A 20163-nucleotide genomic window follows, 5' to 3' on the forward strand; every position below is an offset into this window, starting at 1 on the left:
ACCATTGTCACGAAAAGAGAGCTGAGCCAGAAGGCAAAGCTCTCGATCTACCGGTCAATTTTCATTCCTACCCTCACCTATGGTCATGAAGTCTGTTTCATGACCAAAAGAACTAGGTCACGAGTACAAGCAGCTGAAATGGGTTTACTCAGAAGGGTGGCAGGCTTCTCCCTTAGAGATAGGGTGAGGAGCTCAGTCATCCGTGAGGAGCTCAGAGTTGAGCCGCTGCTCCTTTGCGTCGAAGGAGTCAGTTGAGGTGGTTTGGGCATCTGGTAAGGATGCCCCCTGAGCGCCTCCCTAGGGAGGTGTTTCAGGCACGTTCAGCTGGGAGGAGGCCTCGGAGAAGACCCAGGACTAGGTGGAGAGGTTTCATCTCCAAACTGGCCTGGGAATGCCTCGGGGTCCCCCAGTCAGAGCTGGTTAATGTGGCTGGGGATAGGGAAGTTTGGGGCCCCCTGCTGGAGCTGCTGACCCCACGACCCAACTTCAGATAAGCGGTTGACGATGGATAGATGGGTGAACTATTATTTTAATCTTACTCTGGGGCTATCTGTGAAAATGTCTACTCTGCCCACATGTGGCCACAATCTTAGAGTCAAACTTGAGCTCTTTATAACTTAGGATGACATCATCTTAGAAAGAGCTTGGAGCTTTATGTGACAGCTCTGTGAAGTTGTCTGTAAGCATATCAAAACACCAGATGCCTTTCTCTATAGTTGCTATAAAGAAGTGACCAGCATAACAGCAGTGAATATAGACTCCACCAAAATTAGACCAGGAAGAAGGTTATACAAGTCATTTTGCAAGAGAGGAATTTGTATAATTGTACATTTCAACATCCTGTTCAAAATACATTCAAAAATGACTTGTTTGACAGTTTGATGTTGTCCAAAATAAGAGAAAGAACAGAATTACTTTCATTATTACTGGAATACTAAATTCTGATTGGTCGGTGGTGTCATCTAGCGGTCTGATATTTCAGAGTAACAACCACTCATCTGGGGATTAAGACTTTGCACAGTGATCCGAGAAGCAGGAGAGATGGCTCGCAGAACCAGATGAGCGGTCTGATACGTCTAAATCCCCAGATGTACGGTAGTAACAAAGCAATATCTGACCGCTGGGTGGAGCCATTGACCAATGAGAATTGAGTATTCCAGAGAGCAATGTAATAATGATAGTAATTCTGTTCTTTCTCTTACAGTTTTTGCACAGTGGACAATCAAAATTCCCCAAAATCATAGATTAAACTGATAAATGTTCAAACAATGCCCTTTTCTATTCAACTGTCTAAAAATGTAAAAGTTCAAATGTAAACAAATCCATACAAGTGCAGTTTACTTTTACGATGGAAATAGGTTTTATGTACCTTTTGTTACAACAACATTTAATAAAAGATGCAAGAAAAACTTTTCTACATTGTAAGAAAGTGACAATAGATCTTTTAATTTTCACTCAGGGCCTAACAGGGCACATATTTATTTAAAAAGTGCCACTTGAAAAAGCAATCAGAAAGAGAATGTGAGAGAGAGAGAGAGAGAGAGAGAGAGAGAGAGAGAGAGAGAGAGAGAGAGAGAGAAAGAAAATTGTGTGTCCTAAGTTTTGCCAGATGTGGTGCAATGAAATTTTCCCTTTTGGGAGGGGATTAATATACAGTTTCCGTGGCTGGTTCAGTAATCCTGTGTGTTCTGTTTTTCTGCACTTTGTATAATACCCAGGTTCCATGACCCCTTGTGACCTTTACAAGGATAGTCATAATTGAACATACTGGCAGCTAAATCTGTCTGACAAACTGCATGTTTTATGTAACAGTGTTTGGGTTAGCATCATATAACAATTTACACAAAAGAAGACAAAGAAGAAGAAGAAGAAAAAAAGAAAGCTTCATAAATTGTGACCTGAAAGTTTTGAAAGTCTGGATAAAACAGAAATTCAGGATTGTAAAAGCATCAAAACCGTTCCTTATTCCATTCCAACTCTGGCTATATAAAATAAACATGCCATAAGATTTTAAGCTAGAGGCAGAGGATACACACATAAACACCTGGGGGAGGCCCATTAATCTGAGTGCATTTTCACATGAGTGTCAAAGCCACTTCAAATGCTTGCCTGTGTTTATTTCTGTGGGTGGAGCTTTCTCTCACCATGTCTGGTACGGCAGTGAAGTCCACCGTGATTACTTAACTAGTACTGAAGAGTGAATTTTGGTATAAGACATCTAAGACAATTTGAAATCTTTGTAGGTCATTAAAAGTGAACATCATCATTGTGTCATATCAGACACAAGCTTTCTTGGGCATAAACATTATATACGCTCTTATCATTTCAAACCTGTATGTTTTTCTTTCCTTTGTTGAACACAAATGTGGAACTTTTGAAGAATGTTTTGAAGAATACTGTTATGAAGGTGAATGTTATCAGGCTCCAAATATGACAAAAAGCAACATTCAAGTTTGAAAAGAAATGTGTCATACTCATAATTCATATGTTTTAGCTTTTTGTGAGGAACAAATCATGTCATCATTTTATTTCATGTCTTTTATTTTGAAATTCTAGTTCCTGTTTCATGTTACGTGGTTCCCAAGTCATGTGATTTCATGTTTCCCTCCATGTTCATTTGTCTTGTTTTCATTGGTTTATTGACTTATCAGTTCTAGTTTGTCCTTGGTTTATGGTTATTAGTCTTGTTATCTTGTTTATAGTTCTGTCTGTTTATTGGTTTTCTTGTTATTGTTTTACCCAATGTCTGTGTATTTAAGCCCTCATGTTTGGCATTGTCTCTGGTCAAGTATTGAATGTGATTGTAGATGTTAATCTACATTGTTTGCTAAGTCTAGTTTAAATCAAGTTTATGTTCATGTTACTTGTTGTTCATATTTTTTGTCTAGTTCATGTCTATAGTTAGGGTTTTGGATTTCATGTATGTAAATAAACTGCACTTGGGTTCTTCATCTTCACGTCATCGATATTGCCAGTGCCAGCACATCGTTACAGAATACTTGACCCACCAAAATGAACCCAGCAGATCTACTAATATGTCTACGTCAAGGAGAACATTCTATAGAAGACTATGTGAAGGACTTCTGCATTCTGGCAGACGAAGTAGGCTTCAATGAGATCTCCCTCAAAAACTTTTTTTCATGAAGGCTTTAATAAGCTGGTGCAAACCTAGATGCCTGGCAGTGGGAGTACCTTCAATCTGGCTCAATATTTCAACTTTGCCCTGCGGATAAGTGGATCAACTTTCCCTGTGGGGGAGGCGGATAACGAGCCATGGTCCCCCGTCATGGTCGACGAGCCACCGTCCCCCATCACGGTTGACGAGTCAACGGCCATGCCTGCCACAGACGGCGAGTCAACGGCCACGCCTGCCACGGACGACGAGTCAACGCCCACGCCTGCCAAGGCCTACAAGCTAAAAGCTTCATCCATCCCAGGGCCAGCGTTATTCATCTCGTCCATCCCAGAGCCAGCGTTGCCAGCCTCGTCTGTCCCAGAGTCTGCACTGCCAACATTGGCCTCCCGGTGGAGGAGGAGGAGGAAGAAGAAGAGGAGAAAGGCTTTAGTTTCCAAGTCTCTGCCCTTGTACACGACCACAGAGGTCGTTTCCAAGTCTCTGCCCATGTACTCGACCACAGAGGTCGTTTCCAAGTCTCTGTCCGTGTACACAACCACGGAGGTCATTTCCAAGCCTCTGTCCATGTTCACGACCACGGAGGTCGTCTACGAGCATCTGCCCATGTATATGACCACAGAGGTCGTTTCTAAGTCTCTGTCTATGCCCACGACCACAGAGGTCTTCCCAAGACTCAGTCCATACTAATGACCACAAAGCCGCTCGGGCCGCCAAGCCCGAGTTCCACGTCATGGCCGCCACGCCGGAGTCAGCTCCAGGCCATGTCACAGCCACACCGGAGTCAGCTCCAGGCCATGTGAAAGCCACACCGGAGTCAGCTCCATGCCATGTCACAGCCAAACCTCAGTCTACTCCATGCCATGTCATATGCCTGCCTCTGCTCCATGGTCCAGGCCTGTCTCTGCTCCACGGTCCAGCACTCACGTCTGCTACATCAAGTCGCCACAAAATTCAAGGCGTGCAGGTTTTCTTGTTATTGTTTTACCCAATGTCCGTGTATGTATGCCCTCATGTTTACCATTGTCTCTTTTCAAGTATTGAATGTGATTGTAGATGTTATTGTACCTTGTTTGCTAAGTCTAGTTTAAGTCAAGTTTATGTTCATGTTAATTGTTTATGTTTAGTTTAGTTCATGTCTATAGTTACCGTTTTGGTTTTCACGTATTTAAATAAACTGCACTTGGGTTCTTCGTCTTCACATCATCGTCTTCGTCTTCGTCATTGCCAGTGCCAGCACATCGCTTACACCGGCTCATTCGGTTCTTTTTGAGACAGACGCAAATGAAAAGCTGATTTTCAATTCTGCCTGTAGGTTTGATTTGTTCATTTCTAACAGAATCTTTGGTTCAATAACTGGTCTATTGACTTGTAAGAGCTACCTAGCCTTTATGAATTCATCTTGTTAATTTTGAACTCTGTCTCAGGATTCTACTAAATGTCTGCTTTAGCATAGATTTTGTATGTTGTTGCAGATACATAAGTTAATGAAATTCAGATTCCTTGAAAATGAAATATTCTCAAATATAACTATTTTTTTTTATTATTAGTAGAAAATTATGTATTTGAAAATTATTAATAATTTTTATTAGTAACATCATTGAGTCAAAATGCTCAATTCTCTTGACACAAATTATCATCTGTAGATGTATTAATGTTTTATTCAGCAAGTACCATTATGGTTTCAGCACATACCAAGTTCTTGGTAATCCTCTGCAAACTTATTTCCCAATACAAAATGTAATATACACTAGATTCTTCAAAAAGCAACTAGAAATGAACTGAACCTAAGGTTAATGGCTGCCTTGTCCAAATTGATAAGATAATTTTTCTATTATCATTATTATTATTTCTAGCAGACATGTAGTGAGCTAATTGTTAATAAATTGCATTGTGCTGTCTCAAACTAAATGAATATCTTTAATAGTCTATATGTTGGTATACATTCATGCCTGTAGAAAGGTTCTATTTAAAGGTAAAATTCTATTTAATAATATACAACAGTTAGTTCCGGTCCTCAAATCTGATTGGATGAGAGACGTTTCATGAACACTCATGGTCTGACACCATCAGCACTCCAACACTTCACTGTGTGTGTATATCACTCCGCTTGTGTTTGTGCCATTCTAAACAAACAGTAAGAGCAATGTAGATCTGTTAAGAGCTATAGTTTGTCTTTTCTTTTTTTTACATTACATATGTTAACCAGCAGGTGGTGGCAAAAGATCATTTTTGTGTGTAATATGAGCCAGTTAGGTGACGTGAAGTGAATCCGTCAGCCACTGTTTACATACAAACGCTCTTCCTGATCGCTTGTATTACTACTAAACTACAAATGCAAGGAAATAGCTTTAAACTGCTTTAAACTAACAACTTCAGCATTATGGCTTATCACAGCTGAGAGACACAACAGACTGATTAATTACACAATTGGTGCTGTTTAAAATGGTGGAGGACAATGCGGTTTCTATAGTGATCGAACTTGTACACCGGCTACTGTGAAATAGAGATGAATACCCCCCACTGAGAAAGCTGACAGCCTCTCTGCTTGGGTGTGGCAACAGGTGATTGCACATGCTCCATCTCTCTCTCTCTCTTTCTCACTCACAAACACATACACACAGCCATCCATGTTTATCCAATAACTTGGCAGAAACAGCACAAGCCGTGATACTAATTATGAAGTGATGTTTTTTAATTACTAATGGAGGCTTCGATGCATCATTTGTTTTGAACCAGCAACGGCAGATTCTGATCCATCGTGTAAGAAAGTAGTTCCATGCTCAAATGCATGCAGCCTTAAATATTCTCTAAGCTGCTTAGAGACTTTATAATGATATTTTGTCAACTGAAAAAAAAAATGGAGAGATAATGAAGAACAATGAATGAAGAATAAAAATTATGTTATCTCCATTTATTTATTTATTTTCAAAATATTTACTCATAAACATGGGTGATAACAAGCCAAAAGAAGTATTATCCTTATGTTGAAAAAAAGGAAAAATGTCTATATTAAATAAAAATAATAGTTGGTATCAGCTTGTCATTGTTAAAGTAATGAATACCCTCCAAACAAACAAATGATATCACACAAATTATGCTAATCCTTTACACAGAACTAACTCTTTTTTTTTTTTTTTTTTGCATTGCTTGATATGTTTTGTAATTCAAAGACATTTATGTATTTTTAAGTGTCTAGTTTGTGGGGCCACTGTTTGTATATAAGGGACATAAATGGTACCCATTTTGTAAATTTACCTCTAAACCACACTTTCAGGTACAGTAATCATTACGCCCAAGTAACACCAATTAAATTGGTAAATGTGAACTTACATTTAAAATGGAAAATCTAAGTTCAATAACATGCCTGCATTTTTATGAGGTGATAAAACAGATTGAGGGAACATGGAGAAACACCCGGAGGTTCAAAGTAAGATCTGCTAAAACACCTCTTGTCTGGAGTTTCCCCCCTTTAGCATGTTCATAAAACATCATTACAGTCAGCCTCAATCACAGGAATATGTTTCTTTGAAGCCCAGACGAGCTAACTAACCAGATATGTATGCTTGTAAGAACTGCCAGCTTGTTTGAGAAACACCTTTTCAGGATCATACTGATGCTGTTTAAACCTTCTGAAAGCGATTAACTGACCAGGGATTTTCTGCCGACAAATTCAAAAGGTTGAATTATTTATTAGGGTCAGTATTTGGGAGTTATTAACTAAAAATAGTGATGCTGCTAACTTCACTTCATTTTTCAGCATAATTCAGCAGTTTTCAATATTATGTAGCTTTTCCATTTAAAAGGTACTTTTTTCCAATCAGTAGTGGTGTAGCATGACAAAATGTCACAACATTAAAACCACCAGCCTAAAATTGTGTAGGTCCCCCTCGTGCCGCCAAAACGGTGCCAACCGCATCTCAAAATAGCATTCTGAGATGATATTCTTCTCACCACAATTGTCCAGAGCGGTTATCTGAGTTACCATACAATTTGTCCATTCAAACCTCTGTTGACCTCTCTCATCAACAAGGCATTTCCGTCCACAGAACTGCCGCTCACTGAATGTTTTTTGTTTTTGGCATCATTCCGAGTAAATTTTAGAGACTGTTGTGTGTGAAAATCCCAGGAGATCAGCAGTTGCAGAAATACTCCAACCAGCCCATCTGGCACCAACAATCATCCATGCGATTATCTAATCAGCCAATTGTGTGGCAGCAGTGCATAAAATCATGCAGATATGTGTCAGGAGCTTCAGTTAACATTCAACCATCAAAATGATTTGGACAGTTGATGTTGCCAGATGGGCTAGTTTGAGTATTCCTGAAACTGCTGATCTCTGGGGATTTTCACACACAACAGACTCTAAAATTTACTCAGAAGGGTTCCAAAATCAAAAAAACATCCAGTGAGTGGCAGTTTTGAAGATGGAAATGCCTTGTTAATGAGAGAGGTCAAAACAGAAAGGACAGATTGGTTCAAACTGACAAAATCTATTGTAACTCAGATAACCACTCTATAAAATTGTGGTGAGAAGAATATCATCTCAGAATGCTATTCTGAGATGCGGGTTGGAGCTCTTTTGGTGGCTCGAAGAGGACCTACACAATATTAGGCAGGTGGTTTTAATATTGTGGCTGATCAGTGTATATATCTATACAGTATATAGTGTTTATTGAACTTCAGGCAAATGTATGTCTGAGAGGTTGATTTGTATTAAAACTTTATAAAAAAGTTTGATTCTTCTGAGGCAGTCATTTTAAAACCCCACTATTCCCTAAAATTCAAGGCCTGTAACTTATTTTCACTGCAAAGGACAGTTTAAATCATGGCAATTCAGCATGGAAATTAATTAAGTGAACAGTTAAAGGCCAGAAGGTTTTTTTAAGTGGCTCTTAAGATTCCAAACTCTGTTTGCTTTTTAAAAAATAAAGAAAATGTTTAGACCAGTGATTCTGAACATTCACTTTCAAGTTTAAACATGACGTGTGTAATTTATATGATGAAATACTCTCTAATATTCCAGCTTTATATACATACACATCCATAATTTAGACATTTGTAGTTTGAATAGCCTAAAATGACATAAAAGCTTTGGCTCTGTAATAATATTCTGGCTCTCAATAATATTGTTCAGTTTGTTTGAGCATCCTGTCCAGCCCAACATTGCGACATTGGCTCAACCAATAGCATGAGTTTGGGGTGAGACTATCAGTTTGTAAGCCAGGGAGAGAATTTGTGAAAACTAAAAAACTCCATATATTTGTATTTGTTTGGTGACTCTAGTGCCAATCTAGTGATTTAAAAACCCCAACTATCATAAGTACACTCAACACAGATATGCAGTAGTATGTTTAGTTGTTTTCCAAAAAAGAAAAAACCCTGAGAATCAGTTTACATTCGTTTAAACTCTAATTAACCTAGATTCAAGTTCACAAGGTTGTCTTTCAAGGGTAAGGTAAATGCTTAACTGAAAGCAGTAAACACTCATAAATGTTCTTTAAGTTTATGCATAATGTCATAATTTCATTATTTCATCTGATCACAGCCTTTGAAGGACATTTGCCCAGCATGTAGGTCTGCACTGAAAGCCTCTCTTCCTTTTTCCTCCTAGCATTGTTTCAGAGGCCACGGAGGGCAGCAGATAGAGTCATTGCAGGTGTTGGTAAGCTAAGACTAGGGGGTGTACAAATCCCTCAAAGAACTTAAGGCTGGCTGTAGTCCTCCACTAGGCTGTGGTGGGAACCGAATCAAAGGAAAAGGTGCCTGTAAGGCAGATCAGCCTAGAGCTCAAATTGATTTACACACAGAAAAACACACACATACATGAGTAAGTGAGAAAGAGAGAGAAAAAAACAAGGATTTGAGGCAGTAAAATGGTGATGTATAGAAGTGAACAACATTTAGCATTGTTCGTTTAAATTATAATTAGAGGCAGTGAAGTGTTTTCTGACTGAATGGAAAATGTTTATGCTTAGCCTTCACTGTTTAAAACATTCCAGCATTGCATATTTTGGGTTTTGGATGCTGGTCTCCAAAATGAGACGCTTGTGTGCTGCTGTCCCCTCTAGGCTACTTATAAAGATAGTTCACCCAAAAACTTAAATACTGCTCCCCCACAACTTTCAACAGTTACGTTTTACCAGGTAGACCAGCACCAAACCAGTACTAATCAGCATGAAAATTCAAGCTGATCAAAGCTGTTCTTTTCATCAAGGATTTTAAAATAATTCCAGGCTTTGAAATTTTCCAGAGATACTCATTGTTTTTCAGATACTGGACCTTATCACCTAAAACTCTTAATCAATTAAAAAAAAAAGAAAAGAAAACAAAGTTAAACAAAATATTTGAATAAACGATTTGGATATTTATAAAAAAAAAATAAAAAAAAGACAAACCAAACTACACTTTAGATAACATCTGTATCTATCTGCTGTGGACTTCTCAATATCTAAAGCCAAATTTCTTGACTTCCATCTTTGCATTGTGTCTTTGCTCTCTGCACACACTGAGAAATCGCCCCAGACCATGTTCCACATCAAAGACAACAGCATAAGAAGAGCGCTTCACCTGCTCCCCTCTCTGCATGTCAAGATTCACAGCGAACCGCTGAGCCACAAGAGGGATCAGAGATCACCTTTGAAAATAAGGCCAGGGGTCGGAGTTCACCATGGCTCAACACCCTGTGGCAACTGGAATTGTAATAGAGTTGCTGAGTTTCAGCCCTGGCTGGTGTAAAGACTTCCTGTGTGGAGAGGGCTATTGTTTATGGGCCTCTAGGGTTAGACAGGAGCAGAGAGGCAATGAGACTTCTCTGGCTTCTCTTTGCTGATGCTGGAGTTCTTTGGCTCCTCTTGAGGAGTTTAGTTTTACTTTCGGTGTGAACTTTGGCCGTTTGCAGTTTCTCGCTGTGTCCTGCCCACCACTGATGAATGTTCGTTCTGAGCCAAGCGCCAAAAAGCAGTTTCTGAGGGAAGTAAACAAAGTAGAAATGAATTCATTTGCAATACATCTTACAGAATTCATAGAAGAAAAAAAATGGAAATAAAAAAAGATACAAATAAAAATCTTGGGCTGTCATTTGGAATATATATTGATTTTACAAATTAATTACATGATTAATTAATCAAATTAATCCCAAATAAATCAAGATGATTAAATACATAAATAAAAATTATTATAAATATAATTAATATGACAATTTATATCATCCAAATACATTACATTATTGTGGAAAACAAGTAATGCATTGAGTAGATAATACAAATGCAATCCATTTTACAGTTTATTTAATCAATCGGATCAAAGTAGACTTAAAAGATGTTCTCACAGGACAGTTTTTGTATTCAGTCTGCACACGTGGATCAGACGGACCCTTTTGGAATCTTACTATGGCAGCTATGGCATGTTTCACTCGTTTTTGGCGTCTCTAGCCATAAATGGCATGTTTTTAGGAAGCTGTGTCAATTTATATGTCGTTTTAAACTTTAAAACAATGCTTCTTGATACCCCTCCACTCTGCTCTGCCCAGCTGTCTTTGAACAGCTGTCGGTTTGATGTCTGTGCAGCTGCACATTGCCTTTACATCTGTAGCTGTGCTTACTGCTGACTGAGACATGGAGGTGGTACTTCAAGCTTAAATTGCTCTGTTGGAAGGAAAATTCCTTATTATGGTGGCATTCGTGGTGCGAATTATGAGGGGTCTAAGGGCATCTCAGACCCCCTGAATGCAACAAGAGTGCCCCTGGAAAACGAATTTGCTCATTATTGGGGGGGGTCTCATTTAATATCATGCAATAAATTAAATATGTTGTTATTAATAAAGTTAATATAACAGTTATATTAAAAATTAAAACTGAAAGTTATTTTTTAATGGTGTAGTAAGCAAATGCACATATTTAATTTGACATCATAATGTTTCATTCTGTTAAGTGCAATCTACAAATTGATTGGAATCAGAGCTGCAGCGCTGCTCCCTGACTCACACTTTATCTCTCTATCTCTCTCTCTCTCTCTGAGTGCATGCTGGGAGCAAGTGGGCGTAGATGGCGTGTGAGTAATGCGGTATGAGTGAGTTTTTCATCATGTACATCTTCAAGCTGTGTTTACTGTAAGTGTTTGCACTTAAGTTTTTCTTGGAGCTATATTACTTGAGTAAAAGAAGACTTAGGAGTGAGTCTTTAAATTAAGTGACGTAGTCAGCCTGTCATGACCCCTTGTTGTCTGCCCCGTGTTTCTCGTGTCACCTGTTATAAACTACAATTCCCACAATTCCCGGCCCTAATCACTGCCAGCACTCAATCATTGTTCTCACCTGTTTGTCGTTTGATCATCACTCTCCCTGTGTATTTAAACCCTGTTTGTTCCCCAGTCCTTGTTGATCGTTGAATGTGGATGTTTGAATGTAGATGTTTGTTAATGTTAACTTTGCCCTCCGTGGATGTTTCCTCAACCTGTGTACCCCATGGATGTCTTTCGTGTTTTTTTTCCCCATTGTGGACGTTTTATTTGTTCCAGTGTTTGTCTAGTTATTTTGCAAATAAACCGAATTTAGATCCTCAACCCCCATCTGCCTTCTCCTGCCTTCATAACACAGCCAGTGTTTGCTGGTTGGAAAAAGAGTTTCGAGAGACTTTCACATAGGCACGGTATTAAGATCGTGACTGTAATGAAATGGTCAGTAGAGGAATGTAGTTTGGCAGTTGGAAAGTCTGTCGGATATGACAGAATAATATCAGCTTCTATAATGAACAGTGCTGTTGTGATCTTCCTAGACAGTATAGAAAAAGTAAACAATGTTGTCGAAAGTGGAGTAGTAATTCAAGAAACATTTAATGCCCTTTGTTCAACCGGCCAGAAAGATCACATTGTACAACATTCCACCTTTCATTAAAGATGCTCTGTTGCTTACTGTAGATGGCTCAATCTGGCTTATTGTCAATTATCTTTCATTTTTCATTAAAGATGCCCTGTTGATTTGATGGTCCAAGTATGGCTGCTGTGCTGCAAGCACCCAACTAATATTGCAGTTTTTTGTTTGTTTTGTCTACAATTCTTATATATTTCATCTTGGATGTTGTCTGCCTGATTGTCTATGATAGAAAAACACTTTTGGGCACTTAATGCCAATTCGCTGTTTTCAAACATGACAGCGGAGCCCTTTGTCTGGGCTGCATGGCTGCATAAGCGTAGACAGAAAAGGCGTTCTCGACAGACTAAGACGTAGTGCAAATCGACCCCCACTACCCAGCATTCTACTAACAAATATTCAGTCTCTGGACAACAAGCTCTGTGAGCTGAGAGAGCGAATCTCTTTCCAATGAGAGATGAGGGACTGCTGCATTATCTGCCTTACAGACACTTGCATGACTGTGGAGGTTTCAGATTCAGCCAACGAACAATGGGGTTCTCAGTGCACTGTGCGGACAGAGAAAAAGACCTCTCAGGTAAAAGCAGAGGAGGTGGTGTATGTTTTATGATCAACAAATCCTGGTTTGACCAGAGGAATGTACATACTATCAAGTCTTTCTTCTCTCCTGATCTGAAATTCCTCATGCTTCTGTGTCAGCCATTCTGGCTACTGAGGAAATTCACAGCAGTCATTATCACAGCCAGCCAACAAGCCAACACTGACTGGGCACTCATGAAACTTTATTTGAGTATAAGTAAGCAGAAGACCTAAGGCCACATTCATTGTGACCGGGGACATTAACAAAGCTAACTTCAAGCCGATCACACCAAAATACTTCCAATACATCAGATGCAACACAAGAGGGGACCAGGTTTTAGACCATTGCTTCTTTCCCTTCCGGGATGGCTACAAATCCCTCCCCTGCCCACCATTTGGCAAATCAGACCACTCTTCCATTCTGCTTCTGCCTGTGAAACAGGAAGCAATCGCCCTCAGAATGATCCAGTGCTGGTCGGATCAATCAGATTCTATGCTGCAAGACTGTTTTCATCACGTGGACTATTAATTCCATAACACATACTTCTTGTGTCGCTGGTCTTTAACTGTCCTTCAATCTTGCCCTGTTCTTGCATTTGGCTGCTCTGATAGTTTTGCATAGGCCATAAATAATTATGCTCCTCCGCATTCTTGGAATTAAAAGCAGATATATGTGCATTAAGTGCTGCATGAACATCACTATTAATCCACAGTTTCTGGTTAGGGTAGATCTGTATTGATTTGGTCGGCACTACATCATCTGTGCTCTTCCTGATGAAACACCTTACATCACAGACTTCAAAGGGAATAAAAACTCTACCATGAACACCGCTGCCTCTCACCCTGATGAGCATAATATGTTTTATGCTCATTTCGAGGGAAAGAATACAGCCCTTGTGGTGAGAGCTCTTGCGGCCAAAGTTACAAAGGTTAGTTCACTCTCCGTCTCTGTAGCGGACATAACCCGATCCTTCAGATGGGTGAATATCAGTAAAGTCATGAGTCCAGATGGCATTCCGGGCCGTGTCATCAGAGCATGCACAACATTTTCAAGCTATCCTTTGATATATCTGTTTTCAGCCTTTAATCCATAACATCTGCCATTTTTCAGCACGCATTGGGTTTTCCCCTGCATGATTCTCTTATCGCGATTCAACTGCGTGCAAATTCCACCTGCATCCACTTTCTATTTTTATCACGATTAAACTGGGTGCATTTTTCAGCTTGCACCCGTCTCTCTCCTCTGTGTTACGTGGATTGCAGCGATCTCAAAGCATCGCTTACCAAGAACAACCAACAACAAACAATTGCGTGAGCGATTCACATCAATTTCAAACCACTCAGGATCAACCAGCAACAACAAACAAACAATTTGCGGTAAGTCATGGCATGTTCTCATGTTATTTATTACTGCATTGCATGTCACATGTTTACAATAGCCTCCTCCGTCAGCAGTGAGGGATTCACATGTGATAAATGTAAGGAATTAGTCAGGCTGATGGAGAAGGTTAATGAGTTAGAGACACGCATCGGAACGGTAGAAGCCAGTAGATACTGTTTCGGATGCAGGTAGAACAGAGAGCAACACACACTCTGGTTCCTGCTGTAGAGCCCCTGCAGCAGGGCATTTGGGTGACGTCTCAGCGGCATACTCGCTCAGAAAAGAGACACCACTCTTCCGTTCATGTTAGGATTTCCAATTGATTCTCCCCACTCATTGAGAATCATGTTGAAAGAGCCCTTGTTATTGGCGATTCTATTGTAAGGAACATGGAAATAGAGACTCCAGCCACTATTGTTAATTGCATTTCAGGTGCAAGAGCGTCTGACATCAAATCAAATTTACAGGTGCTGGCTAATTCTAAACATAGATTTTCTAAAATTGTTCATGTCGGCACTAACGATGTCCAGCTTCGTCAGTCAGAGATCACTAAAGATAATGTTAAAGAGGTGTGCGAATTTGCAAAAAACGATGTCAGACACTGTAATATGCTCTGGTCCCCAGGTTATTGTTATAAACATGAGCCTCATCTGAAGGGTCGAGGAGGAGGTTTTGCTACAATTTACGGTGAAGTTTTTGGTGTTACTCAGAGGACAGGATATAAATGTAAGTCTATTGAACTAATAATGCTTAATGTGTCGACGTCAGATATAAATTAAAAAACTATGTCATCTTTTACAGTTGCTACAGCATATGGATAACCCGGGCCTTATTCTGATTTCCTTGGTGAATTTGCTATTTTTTTTATCAGATCTTGTAGTTAACGTAGATAGAGATTTAATTGTTGGTGATTTCAACATTCACATTGTTAATGAAAATGACACATTGGGATTAGCATTTATCGTTATTCTCAACTCTCTTGGAGTCAGACAAAATATAACGGGACCAACTCATCGCCATAATCATATGCTAGATTTAATTCTGTCATTTAGAGTTGATGTTGATAATATCAATATTTTGCAGCAGAGCGATGACATCACGGATCATTACCTCGTCTCTTGTATGCTGCGAATACCACGTTATTGTTCAGGTAGAAATATTCTTTCGACCACTAAAGATAGCTTCACTAATAATCTTCCAGATCTATCTCATACACTGAATAAACCCCAAAGCCCAGAAGAACTTGATGAAATAACAAAAAATATAAATGCAGTCTTCTCTAGCAGCCTTCTCAAGAGAGCAGCTTGGAAAAAGGAGCGCATGTGGAAGAACACAAAAATTTAAGTATTTCGTGGTGCATGGAAGGATAGTGTCTGTAGCTACAGACAGGCACTAAAAGCTGCCAGGTCAGCATATTTTAGTAAACTCATAGAAAATAACCACATCAATCCTAGGAGTTTATTCAATACTGTGGCTAAATTAGTTAGGAATAAAGCCTCAACAGAACCAGATATTACGTCGCAGCACAAGAGTAATGACTTCATACATTTCTTTACAGATAACATTTTAATAATCGGAAATAAAATTGGAGTTATGCAATCATCTGTCATAGCACCTCAGTAAACAGTGTCTAATAATTTTCATCACGTGCAACTTCAATCCTTTGCTGTCATAGATCAAGAAGAGCTAACAAAACTAATCGAAACATCAAAAGCCACAACATGTTTGTTAGATCCAATACCAACTAGGCTCTTAAAAGAGATATCTCTTGTAATTTCAGAACCTCTTCTTAATATTATTAATTCCTCGCTATGCTTAGGCCATGTCCCAAGACACTTTAAAATGGCAGTTATCAAACCACTTATTAAGAAGCCACAACTTGATCCTGTAGAACTGGCTAATTATAGACCGATTTCAAATCTCCCGTATATGTCGAAAATACTAGAAAAGGAAGTATCCTCCCAAATATGTTAATTTCTACAGAGAAATAGTAAATATTAACAATTTCAGTCAGGATTAGGGCCTCATCACAGTACAGAGACTGCACTTATCAGAGTTACAAATGACTTGCTCTTATCATCTGACTGCGGCTGCATTTCACTTCAAGTGCTTTTAAATCTTAGGCTGGAGAATTATGTTGGCATCTGTGGAGTTGCATTAGCATGGTTTAGGTCCTATTTAGCAGACCGCTACCACTTTGTCTATGTAAATGAGGAATTGTCAAACCAAACAAAAGTATGGAGTGCCACAGGGATCAGTTTCAGGGCCTCTACTTTTCTCCATGTATATGCTTCCCCTTGGAAATATTATCAGGAATCGTGGAATACGTTTCCACTGCTATGCCGATGATACCAACTTTATATTTCTTCAAAACCTGATGAGATTTCACAATTCTCACAATTTTATGGCAAAGAAGACAAATTCACATGATAAGGACGAACTGAATGTGGCTTTCAAATTTAGAATTGATTGCTTTGATTATGTGGTTTTTGTGACTTCTGAAACAATGAAGTGCTTTGGGTGTGGACAGGAGGGGCACATCAGACGTTCCTCCCCCGAGAGGGTAGATGATTCTAATGCTGAGCCAATGGAAAGTGAACGAGCAGGTGATAGTAATGCAGCAGGGGTTAATGGCAGTGATTTAGCAGCAGATGTACAGGAACAGACTGAGGATGGTAGCAGTACAGTCCAGTTTGAAGGTGTGGGGGAGAGTGTACAGGAAAACATTAGTTATGCAGAGCAGAGGAGTGCAGAAAGTGAGAAAGACAAAAAGGAGAAAGACAAAAAGGAGTTTAATGAAGCTGCCACTGTCTATTCTGGAAGATGTGGGAATGGAGTCTGAACGTGAATGATGAAATGTTTTTTTAAATGGCCTCTATTAAGAGGAAACGATATAAGAAAACTACAGAGAAAGTGATAGCTGTCTGTGTGACAGAAACAACAGAACAAGTAAAAAAATTACACTGAACACCGTGCAGCTGTCGACTCTGATAGTAGTGTAGAGTAGACTCTAGAAGCATATATTGTATGTTTAAGAAAATAAGATTGTTCTTGCAAAAAACAAAGAATATGAAAAATATGCAGGTTGAGGATTCTTGTCCTGATCGCCAAATGTTTACTGATTCAGTTGAATTGAAGGAGAGAGGAACAGTTCACAGCTCAAGAAACATACAGATTAAAGAAGCTTGTTATTAAATTGAAGCTTGAATTACAAACTGAAGATGTATTTGAAACCACATAATTTCTTTTTTTTATTGCTATTGTTCACTGTATACAGCTCATAAAATATACCTTTATGTGTATGGTGAGGGTGGGCTAAATTGTATGAAGCATGTGAAATACATAAGAAAGCTTTGTTGTTTGAATTATTTAAACGGAAGGACACAGGTGTAATGTTTGTTCAAGAAACATACAGTGACTGTTTTAATGAAATAGAATGGAAGAAGGAATGGGAGGGGTAAGTGGGTGGCATTCCTCTTTGCTAAAAGGATAGAGGATAAGGTGTTATCAGACCTGTTATCAGGTCTGCCGCATTTTTCAATGGATTTAAAGGCAGAGCTGGAGAGGCCTCTGTCTTAGCAGCAGCTTCTCACTGCTTTGCAGAGAGAGGCTGGAAAAGCAACTGGCATCCACCTGTGGAGCTTTACAGAGGTTTTTGGGAAGTGCTTTGCAAGGACCTGTTTGGCTCATGGTTCATTGAGATCCAGGAGAGCTGTGATTACCTTACGGCCGAAAAAAGGTGATTTGCAGGACATTAAGAACTGGTGACTTGTGAGCTTGTTATGTTCTGACCTCAAGGTCCTCTCTTAGACTCTGGCCAACAGACTGAGAAAGGCAATGGGGCAAGTCACTCATTGGATCAGAATTATTGTGTGCCTGGCAGGTCTATTTTAGATAATATGAGTCTTATACAGGATATTTAAGATTCTGGTCTTTTTGGTTATAGCTTGGGTCTTATATCCATTGATCAAGAAAAAGCATTTGATAGAGTTGAACACCAGTATCTGTGGAAGACTCTTGAAGCTTTTGGGTTTGGTTAAGATTTTATTAATATGACAAAAGTTATGTATCGAGATATTGAAAGTGTATTGAAAATCAGTGGTGGTTTGAGAACCCCTTTTAATGATTTTAGAGGAATTAGACAAGGCTGTGCCCTTTCTGGAATGTTATATTCCTTAGCCATTGAACCTGTTAATGCTTAATAAGTTACGCTCCAAAACTTGAAGGGTTGTTATTGCACCTTAATGACATACAACACCAAGTGTCAGCCTATGCAGATGATGTCATGATTCTAATCATTGGGCAACAATATATTGCTTGGTATCTGTTGTAAAAGACTTTGGACTTATATAAGCTGCAAAAGTGAACTGGCTAAAGAGTGATGCTCTTGCTGTGAAGAAATGGCAGGAAGGCCTACCCACATTACCTGGAAAAGAGGAGGACACAAATACTTGGGGATTCATCTTGGGGATGCAGCTCCACAACAGAAAAACTGGGAAGGCATAGTGGAAAGAATGGTCAGTAGACTGGCTACATGGAAATTATTCACTTGCAAATATCATTCAGAGGGTGTGTTTTAATAATAATTAGCTTGGTAGCATCAACGCTTTGGCATAGACTGTCTTGTGTGGATCCACCTGTTGGACTGCTGACCTGACTGCAAGCCATTTTGCTGGACTCATTCTGGGACAGATTACACTGGGTTCCTCAAAGTGTGCTCTTTCTGCCAAAAGAGGAAGTTAGTCAAGGCTTAATTCATCTGCCAAGTAGACTGGCAACATTTCGTGTACAGTTTATTAAAAAAGTTTTTAAATGGGACTGAAGATGTGGCACAGACGAGTGTGGCTAAAGCCATTTTGCAGAGAGTGGGGGGACTCAATACTGCTTTATTCATTATGGACTGTAAGAAACTATGGATTGGCAATTTTTCATCATGGGCTTTTCAAAATCTGGGAATTTTCAATCTAAGAAGGAAAGAGAAAACTTAGTCTTTGTTCTGGCTACTGGAAGACCCCAAATCAAAGGAGCTCATCTAGACATCACAGCTGATATGCCAGGCCTTACTCAGATGCTGTGTGATACATCCATCCATCCATCCATCTTCAACCGCTTACCTGAAGTCGGGTCGCGGGGGCAGCTGCTCCAAACTTCCCTATCCCGAGCCACATTAACCAGCTCTGACTAGGGGACCCTGAGGCGTTCCCAGGCCAGTGTGGAGATGTAATCTCTCCACCTAATCCTGGGTCTTCCCCGAGGCCTCCTCCCAGCTGGACATGCCTGAAACACCTCCCTAGGGAGGCGCTCAGGGTGCATCCTTACCAGATGCCCAAACCACCTCAACTGACTCCTTTCAACGCAATGGAGCAGCGGCTCTACTCCGAGCTCCTCACGGATGACTGAGCTCCTCACCCTATCTCTAAGGGAGAAGCCTGCCACCCTTCTGAGGAAGCCCATTTCGGCCACTTGTACTCGTGACCTAGTTCTTTCAGTCATGACCCAGCCTTCATGACCATAGGTGAGGGTAGGAACAAAAATTGACCGGTAGATCGAGAGCTTTGCCTTTCGGCTCAGCTCTCTTTTCATGACAACGGTGCGATAGAGCGAGTGCAATACCGCCCCCACTGCCCCGATTCTCCGGACAACCTCCCGCTCCATTGTCCCCTCACTCGTGAACAAGACCCCGAGGTACTTGAACTCCTTCACTTGGGAAAATACCTCCTTCCCTACCTGGAGTACGCACTCCATCAGTTTCCTGCTGAGAACCATGGCCTCAGATTTAGATGTGCTAATCCTCATCCCAGCTGCTTCACACTCGACTGCCAAGCGATCCAATGAGAGCTGAAGGTCACGGACCGATGATGACATGAAGACAACATCCTCTGCAAAAAGCAGCGATGAGATCCCCAGCCCACCGAACCGCACACCTTCCCCACCCCAACTACGCCTCGATATACTGTCCATGAATATCACAAACAGGATTGGTGACAAAGCGCAGCCTTGGCGGAGACCAACCACCACATGAAATGAACTTGGCTTTGTGCCGAGGACCCGGACACAGCTCTCGCTTTGGAGGTACAGGGATTGAATCGCCCTAAGAAGGGACCCCCCCACCCCGTACTCCCGCAGCGCCTCCCACAGTCTCTCCCGGGGGACCCGGACATACGCCTTTTCCAGATCCACAAAACACATGATGGGCATACT

The sequence above is a fragment of the Xyrauchen texanus genome, chromosome 17 (assembly GCF_025860055.1).
Source record: "Xyrauchen texanus isolate HMW12.3.18 chromosome 17, RBS_HiC_50CHRs, whole genome shotgun sequence".
In the NCBI taxonomy this organism is placed as follows: Eukaryota; Metazoa; Chordata; class Actinopteri; order Cypriniformes; family Catostomidae; genus Xyrauchen; species Xyrauchen texanus.